Source organism: Lactuca sativa, chromosome 5 (genome assembly GCF_002870075.4).
Source record: "Lactuca sativa cultivar Salinas chromosome 5, Lsat_Salinas_v11, whole genome shotgun sequence".
Taxonomy (NCBI): Eukaryota; Viridiplantae; Streptophyta; class Magnoliopsida; order Asterales; family Asteraceae; genus Lactuca; species Lactuca sativa.
The window spans coordinates 297,390,652-297,398,018 of NC_056627.2; the positions used below are offsets into that span (position 1 = coordinate 297,390,652).

Genomic DNA, 7,367 nt, shown 5'->3' on the forward strand with positions numbered 1-7,367 from the left:
GACAAAACGCTTGAGTTATATTCGTTAAAAAATATTGTTTTTAATTTTCTCTATAAACTTCAATAATCATTTGCAACAAAAATATATATTAGTGAACTTTTTCATTCCATAATTGAACTTAATTCAATAGTATTCTATTAAAACAAAACTAAGAGAAAATGAAATTGTATTTGTTTTGTTTAAAACTATATCGTTTAAAATGTTCTATACCTAAGCTTAGGTATATAACAACCATATATTCACTTTTATATATATATATATATATATATATATATATATATATATATATATATATATATATAGAGAGAGAGAGAGAGAGAAAAGTGAATATAGCCTTAGAGGTATATAACCTTAGGTACCCATACTCACAATACTATTTCGTTTTGTATCATATATATACATTGTAATTGTCCAATGTTCTTATAATTCAACTTCTAACTTGATTTACTTCCAAGATTTTTATAAATTTCACAATTATTTTCCTCTTACATAATTTTCATTTTCAACTACAATATATATAGCCTAGTAGGCGTTTGGCAAAAAGATGTGATGTAAGAGGAAGATAATAATGAAATTTCGAAAATCTTGAAAGTAAATCAAGTCAAGGGTTGAAGTTTAAAAATATTTTAATGAATGTATCAATCAAAACGATGTATTATGGTGGGTTTGGGTACCTAAGCTTATATACCCTTAAAGATATATATATATATATATATATATATATATATATATATATATATATATATATATATATATATATAGTTAGGTTCAAATGTTTCTAGCAATTATTATATGCCTAAATGCACCAATGAGAATTCAAGAAATAATAAATAATTAGATAAATCAATAAAGGGTATTTTGGACCTTTTTTACTTTTAATTAAGGAACTCATTTAATTGAAATCTTGCAATTAAGGAAATAAAGTAAATACATTTGACCTAGTCTCTCTCTATCCTCTTTTATATTACCTACGGTTCTTCTTTTTCACCTACAGGGAGGATGAAATCAAAATGAGGATGCTGTAACCTTTGCTTAAGCCGTTGCTGATGTCTACCCTTCACCTTCGTTTCCCGCCTGGTACATGTCGCTCAACTCTTCCTGTCCTCCAATAAGAATGAATGTGGACGACATTTTTAGAAGACTTCAAAGACGGGTTTGCTTCAACTGCCTTAATTAGCTATCTAAAGGTGAGTCACTCTCTCTTTTCCAACGCCATTTCATTTGGTTTTTATGGTTTTACGGTCGTTTCCCAGTCTTTATCAATAACTCAATTTCATCTCCTTTTTTTTGCAATTTTTCCCTTATATTGGTTCTCGTAACAGCTTTAATTTGAAGAAATTGAAGGAATTAGAAGTTGTTCATCTATCGATTCTATAAGATGTATGGATTGAGATCTTGATGTGGCTAGGTAGGAGCTTTTGTTGGTCCACCACATGTTCGATGAAATGCTTAACAAAAAATATTGGGTTAAACCTGATGACAATGAATCCAGTTTCAACTATTAACTTAAGATCTATCCACATGATGGAAACTTGAAAGGTGAATGTGGTGTGCAGGGGAAAACCTTTCACAACTCGAGATTTCCTACCTATTATCTTTCTTTGTTTATTTCTTCATAATTTATTTAATGTAGCTCAAGTTATGGGTTTTCATTCAAATTAGTTCTCAAGCTATCATCTGTGACTGAGTTTGAGTTTTTATTTGATTGATTTTGTTGTAGAGTCAAGTCAAGGGTTGTTGGTGACAATCAATTATATAAGGGCATTACCGCATCATCATTATAATGAAAGAGTGAAGCAGGTCGTACTAGACAGGTAAAGCCACTAAAACACTCATTAAAATCATTTTGTTGACCTGTAAATTCTTTCATAATGTTTATGCATATAGAAGAAAAGACTAAGATTTAAGTTCATTATGTACTGTATTCTGTCAGAATAAAATTGGTTTCTATTCTTGTTATTCGTCTCGATTCTTATAGAATGACATCCTAAATAATGAAACATTACATTCTTTCAGAATAATATACATTGCAAGTTTAAGGATGATTGTTAATGTTGGTTTGTAGAAATTATAGTTATATTGTATTTGAATGTATATCACATTCTATTAGAATTTATTGTTTTATTCTATTTAATGTACTAGAATTTTTAATATTTAAAAGTTGATTATGTTTTCCTTGTGAATTTAGGTTTTGAAGAGGTTGCCAATAATGTGGAATTTGAAGAAAACATGGAGAACGATATTTGTATTCTAACAGAATGTATTCTGTCAGAATTTATTCTGCCAGAATAGATTAGTGTTTTTGTTAGATTTTGATGGTTTTTTTTAACCATTTTTAGTTTTAATCTTTAAGAATAAATGTAATCCTTAAACCATTATTGGTCATAATTTTTTGAGAATGATTGTAATAATTGCTTAGTCTTTTTGTTTACGGATGAATGTAAATAGTGATTCTTAAAGAATAAAATCTGTATTCTTTAAAAAATGTTATTCTTGCTAATATAAAAAATATTTTGAATGAAACAATATTCTGTAAGAATAAAACCGCAAATATATTTACTAGTTTATTGTTGACTTTTTGTCATTATGACAGAATAAAATCGGTTATTATTAAAAGTAATATTAAAATTTAATTTGAATTAATTTAAAAAATTCAGATTTTTTAAAAATAAGGGAATTAATGATCTCTTAAATCCGAAATTTCCGTTTTTAAAATAGGTTAATTGACCAAAATATCCTTTTGCTAAAATTTGTGTGATTATATGATACATGCTACCCTATTGTACTATCATAGACCATCAGATAATGACCTTTGATTATATTACATCCGATGGTCCAGATTTGTGTATTAAGACATACAATACTTACTAGAAACAAAATAATCTAACCTTTTATATATATATATATATATATATATATATATATATATATATATATATATATATATATATATATATATATATATATATATATATATATATATATATATATATATATATATATATATATATATATATATATATATATATATCAGACCTTCGAACCAACATCAAATCCACTTGTGTATTATTATATTATTATCTTAATGTACAGATTGATTTTAAAGCTATCATAATTATTATAGCTATCGATAATTATTTATTCTAACTCAGTTAATAAAAAAATATTATGTATTATATTTTATGATTATTAATAATATGATATTAATCATATTATAGAAATAAAAAAATTAAGATAATATAATTTTATTTCTAATAAATTGAAAAATATATTTAAAATTCAAACTTTAAAAATATTACAAAAATAATTAACAAATAAATAAAGATAATAATTTAGAAATTATTAATAGAATCATATAAAATTAAGAAAATTAATATTTTGTTATATTATTATTTAAATATGTTTTTAACGTAAATTGTCAGTATGTGATTTTAATGAGACTTGTATTTTAATGTAAAAAATAACCAATTTAGTATTATCTTTTTACTTTTTGTGATTTGTGGTTGGAGTTGGTTTAAGATTAGAGGGAGTGAGCGCGGTAGAGACTGCACATTCGGTGCTACCTAGGACGGAACGCCGTCCCATGACCACGGTTTGGGTGCGGTAGAGACCGCACTACGACACTCCAAGGTGCACTCTTTCAAGTTTTGTGATTAGTTGATTTTCATTTAAGCTTTGTGATTGGTTCCTTTTTTATTTAAATAAATAAATAAATAATCCAAGTGCCACCATTTATTGAGTGTGATATGAAACCATATTTTTGTGGTAAATGATAAAGTGACGCCTACATATCATTGCGGTTTCATAAGGGAGTGTGACACCACTTCCCTCTAACCTAATAATGGATAATAATTAATATATGAGCCTGAAATAATAATAAAGAAAATTTAAGATGGCTGTGTAGGATGATGATAATGGTTAATAATGGAAGAAGGCCTAATATGAAAGACCTAAAATAAACTTTAATGAATGATTATATTTTTCTTCTTTTGGTAATTTAGAAAGCAAAGTGAAAGTGAAAGTATTTAATTTTTAGTTTGTGGGAATGCATGGTGGCATTGCGGCATTTTGGGAAAACGCACGACATTTTCTCACACATTTCCATGAGTTGTCCGCTTATGGAAAAGCGAAACCAGACCTTTCTTCCTGGGAAAAATTAACCCCATCCTTTTATCCTATTCAAAAACAATAAAAATATATTTTTATCTATATGGTAAACATATGAAACTGCATTTTATGTGTCATTGTCGTATTCCTAGTTTTGTTTTATATAATCATTTTACATATTAGTTGAAATGCATAGTTGCACTTTGCCTTAAGCATCTACAATGGATACAATGGAGAGTTGAATAAATAGTTGAATAATGTGTCATGCCTATTTGTCATTAAATGGATAAAATTTCATCATTGTGAAATGTCGCCTTGACATTCAATGGATTTGGAGTTCAATAGTCATTGAAGTTTGAACTCTTCAATGAGAAAAATGAAAGTATTTAAATATTTAAATAAATATTTTTTTTAATACGTTTCATTGAACTTTTAGAGTTTATTGCATTGTGGGCTAAAAATGAATATAGTTGTATGAAATATTGAATGATGATGTGGCACTGTATTGAACTCTATAGAGTTCAATGCGTTGTGGATGCCGTGAGGGTTAAGACTATCTCGTATCATCACTAGTGAACCATGTCTCGTGATTAAAATAGTAGTCCATCACATGTTTACTAGTTTTGAGGATGGTGTTCACTAGTAACCATGGAGAGAGAGAGAGAGAGAGAGAGAGAGAGAGAGAGAGAGAGAGAGAGAGAGAGAGAGAGCGTCAATCTCAAACACCTATGTGATCATCTATAAAGGTAATCACTCCATAAGACAATCAATAGGTTTTGGGGCGGTGTTAACCGGTGGAAACCCCCATCTACCTCAACTTCCATACCAGAAGGCTTAAGGGAGGAAGGAACGGAACCCTTTCAACCCGTGTCTAGGAGTGTTCGTTTGGATGGATCAGTTCGATCCAATCCAATCAAATGAATCCAATTTGATTTTGGTTTTCAAAATATTGATTCGAATAGTCAAAGTAACTTTAAACCCGATCTGATCCAACCAAACTACAATTTGGTCGGATCGGTTTTTATAATTCGGTTTTCAAAACCCGAAACAGTTTAAAACCACATATCACTAAAATATTAAGTTTATAGATGAAATAAAAATAAGTTATTTAGTTGAAGTTTTATAAACAACTAGTAAAAAACTATATTAAAGTTAATTTTATAGGTAACAACTTTTTAAAGAGAATGTATATTAAGATATTTGTATTGGGTGAAACTTTTTGAATTTATTTGAAAAATAATTACAAAATTAATAAATAATGAAGGATATATATTAAAACTAAATAAATAATAAATTGGTATTCGGTTCTTATTGTATAAACCAAAACCAATCCGAAATACAAAATAAATAATTTGGGTTTGTTGAAAATCAGTCCAATAAATCAAATATCTGAACCAAATAGTCAAATCTAAATTGTTCAATCGACAATTCACTTTTATTCAAATAATGAACCACTCAACTTATGTCACATGAGCTCCACATAAGTTTTTTTTGCTTTTTTTCCATCTTACCCAACCCATACACATGGGAACAACATATTTTTGAACTCATTTAATTCACTGTCACATACGGATGCAAGTGGGTCCAAACCTGAACCGGATGGACCCGGAGCCGGAAAACCCGGAACCGGTTAACGAGATTTTTTAGAACCGGAAACCGGACCGGTATATAGGAACCGGTTCCGGTTCGGTTTCGGGTAAAGTGAGTCTAGAACCGGAAAACCCGAAAACATCAAAGTGGGTAGGTTGGAACGAGATAAAGTGGGTTTAGAACCGGAAACACCAAAAAATTTTGGTAATTGCTTACTACTTAGTGGGTTGAACTTTGAAAATTTTCATATTGATATCCCGACTTTGGGGGACTGTAACTTATTGAATATGAAATCAAAATTAACAAAATTATAGTCTAAAATTATGTATAAACTCTAAAATACACTATGGAAAAAACCGCATGTCAATCCGACTTTAAACAAATGAGATATGCATGTGTTAACATTTTCACAGAATACAAAGTACAAAAACAAATAGCTAAAAAGTTGAAAATTTTCAGTTTTGATATACCGACTTCGGTGGACTGTAAATCATTGAATATTAAACCAAAAATGACCAAATTATAGTCTAAACTAATGTACAAACTGTAAACTACAATTTGGAAAAAACCACATGTCAATCCGACTTCAAAAGAATTAGATATGCATGTTTTAAAACTTTCACCGAATACAAAAAAACTGAAAAACTAAAAACTTTCAGCTTTGATATCTCGACTATGGGGGACTGTAAGTCAATGAATATAAAACTAAAAATGGCAAATTTATAGTCTAAAGTCATATACAAACTCTAACCTACATGTTGGAAAAAAAACTGCTTAATAATCGGAGTTGAAACGAATGAGATATGCATCTTTTAAACGTTTCACAAAAACCAGTTCCGACCCTTAAAGTGGTTCCGATTCCTAACATCGGTTTCGGTTTTTAGACCCGGTTTACATGGACCCGATGAACCCAAACTCGGATTACCCGGAACCTGGATAAAACCAATTTTTAAACCTGGAACCGAAACCGATTCCATATATTCCGGTTCTAACGGTTCCAGTTCTGGTTCGATTCCGATTTCGGTCCGGTTTTCCGGTTCTAAATCTCATCCCTACTGTCACATCATTATTTTTAATTTAATTAATTTAGAAAATAAATAATTAAATAAAACATAACACTTTTTGATTAAAACACACTAATACAAATAAAAAAAATACACGATAAACTAAAAAAAAAAAAGCAAATTGGTACAGATAAAAAATACACAACAAAATAAAAAACAATAATGAATAAAATAATAAAAAAAAGAACAACAAAATTAAAAATTAAAAAACGACAATTAAAATTTACTAATGATCTAGAGATGGAATGTAGGCGTGCTCAATAAAATCACAAAGATCAGATCAAATCTGGTGGTGGATTTCTACATTTCGCAATTCGTGTAATACTTCTGGGTCAACGACTCCGATGTTTGGGGGATCGGGCTGATGAACATGAGCTATCGCTGTCCCCTCATCTTGTAGTATCATATTGTGTAGTATTATACATGTGTATATTATATCCCGTGTTGGGTCAAAATATGGTTTATACTTTGCTTTTCTGGGCAATTATATTTTTATGTAATTTTGGTCATGTTTACGGTTGAGTTTACGGCCGTAAACCCATTTACGGCCCATGTTATCTGGCCCATGTTCTCCTAGTATAAATATAGGTGTTAGGGCGAGGAGTA

At 29.2% G+C, this 7,367-nt stretch overlaps 1 long non-coding RNA gene across 1 annotated transcript; it reads left to right on the forward strand.

Moving 5' to 3' along the window:
• The first annotated feature begins 1,000 nt into the window (after window positions 1-1,000).
• LOC128126306 (uncharacterized) lies at window positions 1,001-2,280 on the forward strand. The gene is made up of 3 exons (XR_008224112.1): window positions 1,001-1,539; window positions 1,721-1,814; window positions 2,189-2,280. It is a non-coding gene; the product is annotated as an uncharacterized LOC128126306 (long non-coding RNA).
• The last annotated feature ends 5,087 nt before the right edge of the window (window positions 2,281-7,367 follow it).